Below are 14134 nucleotides of genomic sequence, written 5' to 3' on the forward strand. Positions count from 1 at the left end.
AATTATTAAAAAACATATTTTATTAAACATTCTTGATCAAGTTATCTTTCACATCTACTTTCACTATCTATTTATAATTTCTCCTGATGGTGACATTGTAAAATACTATTTTTTTCTTCAGGCTTTAGTATACCTCTGTAGTTTTAATTCTGATGAAGGTACCATAGAAACCAAATTATGTCTATCTTATCAAATCACTGCAGCAATCCCTAAACTCTTGTTCTTATAAATCATTTTATTCTGTGATTTATCAAAACCCAACCCTTCATACATGAATCACTTTCAGATTATATCGTATTGGACTTTGGATTGATTGATTGTTGGTTGCTTTACATCCAGTGTCATATATTGCATGCATGTTCAGGACGAAGTTTTGGATAGAAGATGAAGCTGGACAAATAAACAAAAGTTATCCTCTTTAACTGATCATTACAAATTAAACAAAGAAAAATCTTATCTTGCAGGTTCTTTAACTAATATTTATGCTAGATTTCAAAATATCATTTAAAAATTGAAATTGTTGTCTGAGGGTTATTTTCAAATCACACTTAAATATTTAATGACATGTTGAATAATCTTGTCAATGAATAAACTTAAATATGTCACATCAGATAAAATAAAAAGGTTGATACAATAAAACTACATAAAATTACAGAATGAATAATCATTACAACTGTATAAAAATACCTATATACCTATTAACAAATTGAGCATTACACACTAAATGCTTTGGTTTTTGAGTTATAAGCCAAAAACTGCATTTTACCCCTATGTTCTATTTTTAGCCATGGCGGCCATCTTGTTTGGTTTGGCGGGTCAAGACACACATTTTTAAAACTAGATACCCCAATGATGATTGTGGCCAAGTTTGGTTTGATTTTGGCCCAGTAGTTTTAGAGGAGAAGATTTTTGTAAAAGCTAACGCCAGATGACGGACGCCGGATGCAAGGTGATGAGAAAAGCTTACCTGGCCCTTTGGGCCAGGTGAGCTAAAAAACAAAATATTTCATATTTTAAATTATAATTAAACAAAAACTTAACACTTCTTAACAAGTTTTCTTGCTATTCCCTGAAATGAGGGAAACTTTTGCCTCATAATTCAAAATGCATAAATGACACAACCTAATGTTTTTATAAACATTTACCAGTGCACATGTTGTTATAAAACAGACCAAGAAAGCTATTGTCCAGCTTGCACATTTTTATGTGATGCATATACATACACTTTTAATTGGATACAAACAAAATAAGCAGTAGTCCGGTGAAATTTAAAATTGGTACTATGAATCAGAGAGGAGCATAGGTTAAGGATCAAAATAAGCAGTAGTCCAGTGATATTTAAAATTGGTACTATGAATCAGGGAGGAGCATAAGATAAGAATCAAAATAAGCTAAATATTGATGGTTGTTGAACTCCTTTTAAAGATATTTGATATCTAATACATGTATTTTAAAAATGATGGGAAATGGCTGACACAGACTTTTACCATCAAATTAGCATTGGCATTTTTGGGGTCTAAAATCTTAAGAAAAGAAATAGAGAATCTGCGTAAATTTTGGTAAATGACCTTTTATAAACTTTTAAAGTCTTAAAAATGAAAAGAAAAGTGAGTGATATAGTGCAAAATATTTTTCACTGAATCATAGAAAGAAAGCATAGGAGTTCAAAAATAATAATCTGACAAAATTTCCTAAACCTAACATGACTGTAAAAGGGTTTCAAATTTCATGAATTTTAACACTAGAAATAAAAATTCATAAGATTTGATCTTAGTAAATATAAAGTTTCACAACATTTTTGACATAGCAAATCAATTTGGAATAACAGCTCAAATCTATATATAAATTTTCATAACAATCCTAGCACAAAACGAATATTTCTAACAAATACTAAGTTTAATTCATCAAATTTGACACTAAAATCTATTTGTAGTAGCATATTGTATCTATATATGTATATATATGCATTTTGATTACAATCTCAGCATGTTTTGATTTTTTTTAACAAAAACTATGTGTTTACTGTAATGGATTATTTCCCTTTTGTATCCTTACTTATCACTAAGTATCATAAGCTGTAACAATAAGAAAATGGAAAATAGATAAAAAAAAAAAAGATTACATTGTGTTAAAACAAAGGAAAATAGATATTTTTGTTCACAAATTATGATGTTGTAATTTGCATACAGATTAATTAACTAAATACAATGAAAACATGCAATAAGTTTTTTTTTTTACAGATACAGAGCTCATGTATCAATGAAACAGATTATTTTACATTATGTTGGTTGTGATAAATGAATTATTTCATACTATTTGGTGCCATATACAGTACTTAATGTTTCTATTCAAATCTATATGGTGTTATTTTAAGTACTTATAAATAGTAAAATCTATCTGTTGTCATATTAAGTACTTTAGGCTACTGTTTAAATCTATTTTGTGCAACATTTTAAAAGTACTTTGTTTCTAGTAAATTCTATTAGGTGACTTATAGTTACTTTTATGTCAAGGATATTATGATTATTCATTGTTACAAATGTTAATAAACATTTTATGTCAAGGATATTATGATTATTCATTGTTACAAATGTTAATAAACAAACTGATATCGTTGCACAATTTGTTCATATGAATTAATAAATGTCAGGGATTGTTGGAGTATTTAAAGATGTTTGCATGTTTTAATTTCTAGGACACCTTCATCAGAATAAGAACTACAGATGAGTACAAAATGGTGAAGTAATAATTTGCACTTCAAAGTGTCAACAGGGGGAATAATCATAAATAGAAAATGAAAGTAGGTATGAAAGTAAACTTTAAAAAGAATGTTAAATAAAATTTGTTTAAAAGTGTTTAATTAATTTTGCAGAGGTACATGCTTCCAATTGGCTTCGCTCAGAGTTACATGCCTCTAATTGGGACCGCTCTGCCAGTGGTACATTACTTCCAATTAGTGTTAGCAGACAGAGATATATATGCACTGCTTCCAATTGGCTTCGCAAGGACAGAGGGTACACTCCCAATTAGCTTCACTAAGAGGTACATGCTTCCAATTGGCTTCGCTCAGACAACCGTACATACTTCTTCAAGTGTTGAATTGGTACAGGACTGCAAGTCTGTACTATTTCCAATGTAGGAAATGATACATAATTGCAAGTAAAATGTCGTCCAAATTTATAAAAAAACATATTTTATTAAACATTCTTGATCAAGTTATCTTTCACATCTACTTTCACTACCTATTTATAATTTCTCCTGATGGTGACATTGTAAAATACTAATTTTTTCTTCAGGCTTTAGTATACCTCTGTAGTTTTAATTCTGATGAAGGTGCCATAGAAACCAAATTATGTCTATCTTACCAATCACTGCAGCAATCCCTAAACTCTTGTTCTTTTAAATCATCTTATTCTGTGATTTATCAAAACCCAACCCTTCATACATGAATCACTTTCAGATTATATCGTATTGGACTTTGGATTGAGTGATTGTTGGTTGCTTTACGTCCAGTGTCATATATTGCATGCATGTTCAGGAGGAAGTTTTGGATAGAAGGTGAAGATGGACAAATACACAAAAGTTATCCTCTTTAACTGATCATTACAAATTAAACAAAGAAAAATCTTATCTTGCAGGTTCCTTTAACTAATATTTATACTAGATTTCAAAATATCATTTAAAAATTGAAATGGTTGTCTGAGGGGACGGGGCTATTTTCAAATCACACTTATATATGTCATGAAATGTTGAATAATCTTGTCAATTAACAAACTAAAATATGTCACATCAGATAAAATAAAAAGGTTGATACAATAAAACTACATAAAATTACAGAATGAATAATCATTACAACTGTATAAATATACCTATATACCTATTAACAAATTAAGCATTACACACTGAAGATTCAACGAAAGCAAGCCAGAAATCTAATATGTCCATTTTTAGTTGCTTAAGAGCAAAAACAATATGTTCAGTTTTGTCTTGATTTAATGTAAGCATATCTAATTTGAACTCATCTATGCAATTATATATGTCAAACCAGCCTTGTGGTTATCCTCATACAGAGCCTTGTTGTAATCTTAATAGAGAGCCTTGTGGTAATCCTAATAGAGAGCCTTGTGGTAATCCTAATTGAGAGCCTTGTGGTAATCCTAATAGAGAGCCTTGTGGTAATCCTAATTGAGAGCCTTGTGGTCATCCTAATTGAGAGCCTTGTGGTAATCCTAATTGAGAGCCTTGTGGTAATCCTAATTGAAAGCCTTGTGGTAATCTTAATAGAGAGCCTTGTGGTTATCCTCATACAGAGCCTTGTTGTAATCCTAATGAGAGCCTTGTGGTGATCCTAATTGAGAGCCTTGTGGTAATCCTAATTGAGAGCCTTGTGGTAATCCTAGTTGAGAGCCTTGTGGTAATCCTCGTTGAGAGCCTTGTGGTAATCCTAATTGAGAGCCTTGTGGTTATCTTAATAGAGAGCCTTGTGGTAATCTTAATAGAGAGTTTTGTGATAATTTATGTTCAGTTGCTTCAGTAAAATCTTGTCAATGAAATGGCATAACAGATATTCTGTAGAAGTATTCAAGATGTTCAATCAGAATCAGCTGGTCAATAACTTCAAATGCAGCAGATAAGTCTCACATACCAAGAATAGCACAACAGTTGTTATCAAGTGCTAGCTCAATGTGATGAACTTTATTGAAAGCTGTGTCCTTTGAATGAAAACATGCACGGTAGGCTAACTGTATGTTAACATTTAGATAAGACAAAATTAATTCCAATTTTTATATGCAGTCACAGTTATCATGGTAATGGTAGGCTGAAAAAGAATTAAGACACTTATATAGCAAGTGGAATGATTAGATATAGGAAGATGTGGTGTGAGTGCCAATGAGACAACTCTCCATCCAAATAACAATTTAAAAATTAATCAATTTGTCTATTTTTTAAAATGTTCTGTACCCAGTCAGGAATATGGCAGTTGATATCAAATAGTTTTTTTTCGCAGATTTAGGCGGGATTGTGGCAGGATAGCGCCCCCTTAAAATTTGCAAAGCATGGGTGTCCTCAGAAATAAAAAGTATTTGTTGAGAGGACGAAAATTTAAAAAGTAAGTTTATCACAACAAACATGATTACTTAACAACAAACCTATGGTTTGTTTAAGTTCTATAAATATAATATACTTCAAAGGAAGGTGTCAAACGCACTACAGCAGCATTTGATGAAAAATATCCTATAGGCTGGTTAGCTGTTAAAGTAAAACAATTGTTACATTGTAGTTGTGGTTTTTATAAACAACTTCTTTGAAAATCGAAGTTCCAAAACATCCATAACTCACTTTCCCACGAATTAGGTGAAAGCGCCCTGCTCGGGGATTGTTTGGATATTTCATCATGGCACGGCCAAAAAAACAGTTTAGGTTTAATTTTTTTCTTAATGAAAGATAGAAATACCAGACTGGTTCAAGCAATAGCTTAGTTTATTATTTGTATCATTATTCAATATCTCTGTGTCAATATATGTTTCTCACTTATGACCTATAAATTTTGCCGAGGCATGAGGTTGGTGCTTCGATAACAGTTCCGGGTAGAAAACTTCAGTGACTGAATTTTCGGCTCTCCCTTAACAGTCACACGTTTAGTTAGTATGGTTTTGAGAAACAATGATAGTCCGTCGGAAAAGGACGATAAATGGCTGACCTGTGTTAAAAGAGAGCACTATCTCTTGCACGTAAAACCCTTATAGATTTCGAAAAAGAGCAGGCTAGTATGCTGTTACAAGACAACACTTGCACTCGTAAAGTGGAAAGGAATTCATATAAGTTGTAATAACTAATTGTTTCCCAACCCACTATAAATAAACCAGTTTAAACTAAACAGTCAAGAGAATGTGTAATTGTGGTACAATAGACATTTATGGTTAAATTCCTGTAAAAAGGGTTGGATCAAAATGGAAATCAACCTCACACCATGGCAAACTATCGTAACAAGTATGAGAGCTGTCTATCAAATGTTTCCAGGTGTTGCAATCACAAGGTGATACTATTACAATACTCTTTCTTACCTTAAAAGTCAACTCCAATGACTATTTAAAACATCAATCCATACTGACAAATTATAATAAATGCTGGCCTAAAAAGTAAAATGATAAGTCATTCGAAATTTGTTAAAAAAAATCAGTGTTCAAATATTATTAGATTCCTTTAACTTTGGATTGAGGAACATTTGTATTTATTGTTGTTAACTATTATCATGGATTGATGGACAATTATATTTTTGTGGGTAACATTTTCAATTTATTCAGGATTTTTGTGGGTAAAGATTCCCATGGATTAAGGAAGAATTGTATTTTCGTAGGAATTTGATTCAGTTTTTTGCCAAAGTCTGCATACAAGCCATAGAAAATTTGCTAGGAGATGAAGGGAACACAGTTTGACATCATCCCAAAAACACAAAAAATATGACATCTACTAGACTTTGACACGAACGTCAATTGTATTTGTTATTTTCATATATTTCCTGTTTACAAAAACATTGAATTTTTGAAAAACTAAGGATTTTCGTATCCCAGCCAGGAATAGAATACCTTAGACATATTTGGCACAATTTTTCTGAATTTTAGATCCTAAATGCTCTCCAACTTAATTCTTGTTTGGCATTATAACCATTTTGATATGAGCTTCACTGATGAGTCTTATGTAAACGAAACGCACGTCTGGTGTACTAAATTATATTCCTTGCAGCTTTAACTATCTATTTCAAATCTTTAAAAACTTCAGTCATAAAAATATGAAGAAAAATGGTTTTCTCACCTCTTTCAGCTTTAAAAACTAGAACACTTCCTTTAAATTATTTTATTCCGAAAATAAAATGTGTTTCACTAGAAGAATTACATACCTACTAATATATATGCAGTATTTGTCCAAGTCCACATTCATGAAAACATTGTCGCTGAAATAACATACAAAAGAATAAAAATGAACACAAATATATATTTTACAAATCTATGAAATCAGCAGCCTAAAATTTAGTTTTCTAACATTTTTTTTTATATTAATTTCAACCTTAATTTTGTTTTACTATTTGCTCTTTCAGTTATCTTCCATTGAATTAAACTTCCATTTGAAAGAAAATCCTGTCTCAGATTACTTTTTCTAATAAAAATTTTATTCCTGAAAAATGGTTCTCAAAAATTCCAAAATGACAAACCAGAAAACAGTGGGATAAAAACCAGCTTAAATTGGAGGATTCACTTGCTAACGCCCATACGAGAAAGTCAACCTACTCTCTTAACAAAACTTTTCTTGCTAGATTAATTCTGATAGACATATCCAATGGAATTGAATTTCTAGGCCAAATTGGCTCAGCTGAAGCAACATTGCGAATGGGAAGAAGGTGTATAATATCTCATACTATAAGTCTTATACCTTCCAAAAGAAAGTTTCTAAAAAAAATATTATCGTCAAGAGGATAGCTGACCTTAGATTTTCTGCTTCAACCCATTAAAGAAAACCATAGTGGTGATGGATAGATTGTGAAGATTGAAGTCCAACATACTGATGGTGTGAGGATAGTTATATCTCACACTATCATTCTAAGGCCTTCAATATGGAGGATCCTTGACAATCTTCTAGTCAAGAGACAGCTTCCTCACATGACAGAAAACCAAAGTGGCTAAGTGGAAGGGAGTAAAGCATCCCAGTCTGTGAAGATTGATGTCTAAGACATTGATGGTGTGAGGATGATTATATCTCACACTATCAGTCTAATGCCTTCCATATGGAGGATCCTAGACAATCTTCAAGTCAAGAGGACTTCTGAACCCAAATCTTCAGCTTCATCTCATGGCAGAAACCAAAGTGATGAAGTGGAAGGGTGTAAAGCATCCCAGTCTGTGAAGATTGATGTCTAAGACACTGATGATGTGAGGATGGTTATATCTCACACTATCAGTATAATGCCTTCCATATGGGGGATCCTAGACAATCTTCTAGTCATGAGGACTACTGAACCCAAATCTTCTGCTTCATCACATGGCAGGAAACCAAAGTGATGAAGTGAAAGGATGTAAAGCATCCCAGTCTGTGAAGATTGATGTCTAAGACACTAATGGTGTGACGATGGTTATATCTCACACTATCAGTCTAATGCCTTCCATATGGGGGGGGGGGGGTTCTAGACAATCTTCAAGTCAAGAGGACTTCTGAACCTAAATCCACGGCTTCATCACATGGCAGAAACCAAAGTGATGAAGTGGAAGGGTGTAAAGCATCCCAGTCTGTGAAGATTGATGTCTAGGACACTGATGGTGTGAGGACGGTTTTATCTCACACTATCAGTCTAATGCCTTCCATATGGGGGATCCTAGACAATCTTCAAGTCAAGAGGACTTCTGAACCCAAATCTTCGGCTTCATCACATGGCAGAAACCAAAGTGATGAAGTGGAAGGGTGTAAAGCATCCCAGTCTGTGAAGATTGATGTCTAAGACACTGATGGTGTGAGGATGGTAATATCTCACACTATCAGTCTAATGCCTTCCATATAGAGGATCATAGACAATATTCTAGTCATGAGGACTGCTGAACCCAAATCTTCTGCTTCATCACGTGGCAGAAAACCAAAGTGGCGAAGTGGAAGGGAGTAAAGCATTTCCAGTCTGTGAAGATTGATGTCTAAGACATTGATGGTGTGAGGATGATTATATCTCACACTATCAGCCTAATGCCTTCCATATGGAGGATCCGAGACAATCTTCAAGTCATGAGGACTGCTGAACTCAAATCTTCTGCTTCATCACATGGCAGAAAACCAAAGTGATGAAGTGGAAGGGTGTAAAGCATCCCAGTCTGTGAAGATTGATGTCTAAGACATTGATGGTGTCAGGATGGTTTTATCTCACACTATCAGTCTAATGCCTTCCATATGGAGGATCCGAGACAATCTTCAAGTCATGAGGACTGCTGAACCTTAATCTTCTGCTTCATCACATGGCAGAAAACCAAATTGATGAAGTGGAAGGGTGTAAAGCATCCAAGTCTGTGAAGATTGATGTCTAAGACACTGATGGTGTGAGGATGATTATATCTCACACTATCAGTCTAATGCCTTCCATATGGAGGATCCTAGACAATCTTCAAGTCATGAGGACTTCTCAACCCAATTCTTCGGCTTCATCACATGGCAGGAACCAAAGTGATGAAGTGGAAGGGTGTAAAGCATCCCAGTCTGTGAAGATTGATGTCTAAGACACTGATGGTGTGATGATGGTTATATCTCACACTATCAGTCTAATGCCTTCCATATGGAGGATCATAGACAATCTTCTAGTCATGAGGACTGCTGAATCCAAATCTTCTGCTTCATCACGTGGCAGAAAACCAAAGTGGCGAAGTGGAAGGGAGTAAAGCATCCCAGTCTGTGAAGATTGATGTCTAAGACATTGATGGTGTGAGGATGATTATATCTCACACAATCAGTCTAATGCCTTCCATATGGAGGATCATAGACAATCTTCAAGTCATGAGGACTGCTGAATCCAAATCTTCTGCTTCATCACGTGGCAGAAAACCAAAGTGGCGAAGTGAAAGGGAGTAAAGCATCCCAGTCTGTGAAGATTGATGTCTAAGACATTGATGGTGTGAGGATGGTTCTATCTCACACAATCAGTCTAATGCCTTCCATATGGAGGATCATAGACAATCTTCAAGTCATGAGGACTGCTGAATCCAAATCTTCTGCTTCATCACGTGGCAGAAAACCAAAGTGGCGAAGTGCAAGGGAGTAAAGCATCCAAGTCTGTGAAGATTGATGTCTAAGACACTGATGGTGTGAGGATGATTATATCTCACACTATCAGTCTAATGCCTTCCATATGGAGGATCCTAGACAATCTCCTTGTCATGAGGACTGCTGAACCCAAATATTCTGCTTCATCACATGGCAGAAACCAAAGTGATGAAGTGGAAGGGTGTAAAGCATCCAAGTCTGTGAAGATTGATGTCTAAGACACTGATGGTGTGAGGACGGTTTTATCTCACACTATCAGTCTAATGCCTTCCATATGGAGGATCCTAGACAATCTTCTAGTCATGAGGACTGTTAAACTCAAATCTTCTGCTTCGTCACATGGCAGAAAACCAAAGTGGTGAAGTGGAAGGGTGTAAAGCATCCAAGTCTGTGAAGATTGATGTCTAAGACACTGATGGTGTGAGGACGGTTTTATCTCACACTATCAGTCTAATGCCTTCCATATGGAGGATCCTAGACAATCTTCTAGTCATGAGGACTGTTAAACTCAAATCTTCTGCTTCGTCACATGGCAGAAAACCAAAGTGGTGAAGTGGAAGGGAGTAAAGCATCCAAGTCTGTGAAGATTGATGTCTAAGACACTGATGGTGTGAGGAAGGTTTTATCTCACACTATCAGTCTAATGCCTTCCATATGAAGGATCCTAGACAATCTTCTAGTCAAGAGGAGAGTCCTGGATACCGATAGTGTTAGGAAGGTTATATCTCACACTATCAGTCCAACTTTCCGTATAAATGACCCTAGACAATCTTCTAGTTAAGAGAGGTGAAGTAGTGAAGGGGAGAAGCAAATTAGCTACGGTTCTACAAACAAATATCAAAAGGTAGTTTGGTCGATTTTCCTCAACAATAGTTAGAATTTCAGTTCTATTGGATTCGTCTATAAAAATAGGATCTGCCTATAGAAAGCTTTTGTTAAAAAGGTAGGGTTAACTCATATGGCTATAGCAGAAGTGAATTCTCCAATTTGAGCAAGTTTTCTAGATCGGTAACATCCAATGTCTTTTGCACAGATGAATGCTTACCATCATAAAGCACATGTCCTACCGGAAATTCAGCACTATATCTATAATTTTGATGTACAATAAAAAAAAATGCCTGACCAAAATAAAGTCATCCTACAAACAAAGATGGTGGTCCTCATACTGACAGTACTATGTTTAGGACCATATTAAGAATACAGTAGAAGATTTAAGTTATAAGTATTATACCTTGTGGTGATTGTAAATTAGTATTGTACCAACAATAATCCAAAAGACTTGTATGAATTTAACCATTTTTGACCTTGGAGAATATATTTTATCTACAGGTTACCTTTTCTGTGGAAGGACATCCTGATACTGGCTTCATGATTCGGAAGAGCAATCTAAAGAAGTAAAAACAGTTTTTCATCAGTATTATCGGTATACAACTCAATGCTGTCAGACAGACATATACATCTTCCAATATTTCAAAACACAAATTATAATTGACCTATTGCTTATTATAATTGAAATAACGAAAAAAAAAAATGTAGTATTGACCAAAGTACCATGAGGTTATGGTTATAAAAATGTATTTCTGGATACAATCTTGATCATAAACAATCTTCTGTCCAAGTTTGGTAGAAAAGCAGGATATTTTAAGAGAGTTATCAAAATTTCAAAGACTAACCACAGAGTAAATATTGGTGGATGCCGCCACCTTTTACAACGACAGCAATAACAGAAAGTAGGATTGATTTGTCTTGCTTTTTTGTCACAGGCTCGACAAAAAAAGGCAAAATTCTAAACGTGAAAATAAGTGCTAAAAAGGTCAAATGTTATAAACTAACCTGTTTGCTTGTGCTCGCCAGCTCAGCTGTGGCCTATCTGGACTTAAAAGTGCATGTAGACAAAGGTAAATGCCAACTGCAAAACACCTGCCTCTTCCTTTCGATATACCAGTTTCAATTCTCTGTCATGACTTTGGCATAAGGTATTCAGCCAAGTTGTTATTTTTTTTAAATAAAAAAAGGCCACTAAAATGTTGATGAAAGTAAAATATCCGATTTACTATTTTGTAATTTACAAACATTGAGAGTCATTAAATCATCCCCATTTAAAAATTTACAAAAATATTAAATCATTCCAATATAAAAACTATACAAAAACAGTTACACATTCCGATTTAAAAACTTTACAAAAACAAAAACTATATGTAAACATCCCCAATTATTTATTTTTTTACAAAAATCAGTTAAAATCCAAGTTATTTTTTTCCTAAACCAGATTAACATCCCCATTTAACAAGTTTACAAAAACAGTTTCACCATGTTCAACATCCCCATTAGCATTTGAAAGCTTTACAAAAACAGTTAAACGTTCGAATTTAAAAACTTTACAAAAACAGTTAAATATTCCCCTTTGAAAGCTTTACAAAAACAGTTAAACATCTGAATTTAAAAACTTTACAAAAACAGTTTAACATCCAAATCTAAAAACTTTACAAAAACAGTTGAACATCCAAAATTTAAACCAGTAATTACTTGGTAAAAATGATAGTTACGGAGTGACCTAAATCGGTCAAATTGAGCCATCCAACTCTCAGTTAGTACCAGTAATAGGGCATACTTGGTAGATACAGAGTGACCTAAATCAGTCAAATTGAGCCTCCTCACTCTCAGTTAGTACCAGTAATAAAACATACTTGGTAGATACCGAGTGACCTAAATTAGTCAAATTGAGCCTCCTTACTCTCAGTTAGTACCAGTACTAGGACATACTTGGTAGATACCGAGTGACCTTAATCGGTCAAATTGAGCCTCCTCACTCTCAGTTAGTACCAGTAATAGAGCATACTTGGTAGATACCGGGTGACCTAAATCAGTCAAATTGAGCCTCCTCACTCTCAGTTAGTACCAGTAATAGAGCATACTTGGTAGATACCGAGTAACCTAAATCAGTCAAATTGAGCCTCCTCACTCTCAGTTAGTACCAGTAATAGAGCATACTTGGTAGATACCGAGTGACCTGAATCAGTCAAATTGAGCCTCCTCACTCTCAGTTAGTACAAGTAATAGGGCATACTTGGTAGATACCGAGTGACCTCAATCAGTCAAATTGAGCCTCCTCACTTTCAGTTAGTACCAGTAATAGAGCATACTTGGTAGATACCGGGTGACCTAAATCAGTCAAATTGAGCCTCCTCACTCAGTTAGTACCAGTAATAGAGCATACTTGGTAGATACCGAGTGACCTAAATCAGTCAAATTGAGCCTCCTCACTCTCAGTTAGTACCAGTAATAGGGCATACTTGGTAGATACCGAGTGACCTAAATCAGTCAAATTGAGCCTCCTCACTCATAGTTAGTACCAGTAATAGGGCATACTTGGTAGATACCGAGTGACCTAAATCAGTCAAATTGAGCCTCCTCACTCTCAGTTAGTACCAGTACTAGGACATACTTGGTAGATACCGAGTGACCTAAATCGGTCAAATTGAGCCTCCTCGCTCTCAGTTAGTACCAGTACTAGGACATACTTGGTAGATACCGAGTGACCTTAATCGGTCAAATTGAGCCTCCTCACTCTGAGTTAGTACCAGTAATAGAGCATACTTGGTAGATACCGAGTGACCTAAATCAGTCAAATTGAGCCTCCTCACTCTCAGTTAGTACCAGTAATAGAGCATACTTGGTAGATAACGGGTGACCTAAATCGGTCAAATTGAGCCTCCTCACTCTCAGTTAGTACCAGTAATAGAGCATACTTGGTAGATACCGGGTGACCTAAATCAGTCAAATTGAGCCTCCTCACTCTCAGTTAGTACAAGTAATAGAGCATACTTGGTAGATACCGAGTGACCTAAATCAGTCAAATTGAGCCTCCTCACTCTCAGTTAGTACCAGTAATAGAGCATACTTGGTAGATACCGGGTGACCTAAATCGGTCAAATTGAGCCTCCTCACTCTCAGTTAGTACCAGTAATAGGGCATACTTGGTAGATACCGAGTGACCTAAATCAGTCAAATAGAGCCTCCTCACTCTCAGTTAGTACCAGTAATAGAGCATACTTGGTAGATACCGAGTGACCTAAATCAGTCAAATTGAGCCTCCTCACTCTCAGTTAGTACAAGTAATAGAGCATACTTGGTAGATACCGAGTGACCTGAATCAGTCAAATTGAGCCTCCTCACTCTCAGTTAGTACCAGTAATAGGACATACTTGGTAGATACCGGGTGACCTAAATCAGTCAAATTGAGCCTCCTCACTCTCAGTTAGTACCAGTACTAGGACATACTTGGTAGATACCGAGTGACCTAAATCGGTCAAATTGAGCCTCCTCACTCTCAGTTAGTACCAGT

General features: G+C 35.1%; 1 long non-coding RNA gene across 1 annotated transcript; it reads right to left on the reverse strand.

Moving 5' to 3' along the window:
• Positions 1-2175: 2175 nt before the first annotated feature.
• On the reverse strand, positions 2176-11821 carry LOC134719078 (uncharacterized). The gene is made up of 5 exons (XR_010107497.1): positions 11623-11821; positions 11124-11175; positions 6899-6952; positions 6066-6133; positions 2176-4819 (listed from the first exon to the last, which is right to left on the reverse strand). It is a non-coding gene; the product is annotated as an uncharacterized LOC134719078 (long non-coding RNA).
• Positions 11822-14134: the final 2313 nt, after the last annotated feature.

Source organism: Mytilus trossulus, chromosome 5, assembly GCF_036588685.1.
Source record: "Mytilus trossulus isolate FHL-02 chromosome 5, PNRI_Mtr1.1.1.hap1, whole genome shotgun sequence".
In the NCBI taxonomy this organism is placed as follows: domain Eukaryota; kingdom Metazoa; phylum Mollusca; class Bivalvia; order Mytilida; family Mytilidae; genus Mytilus; species Mytilus trossulus.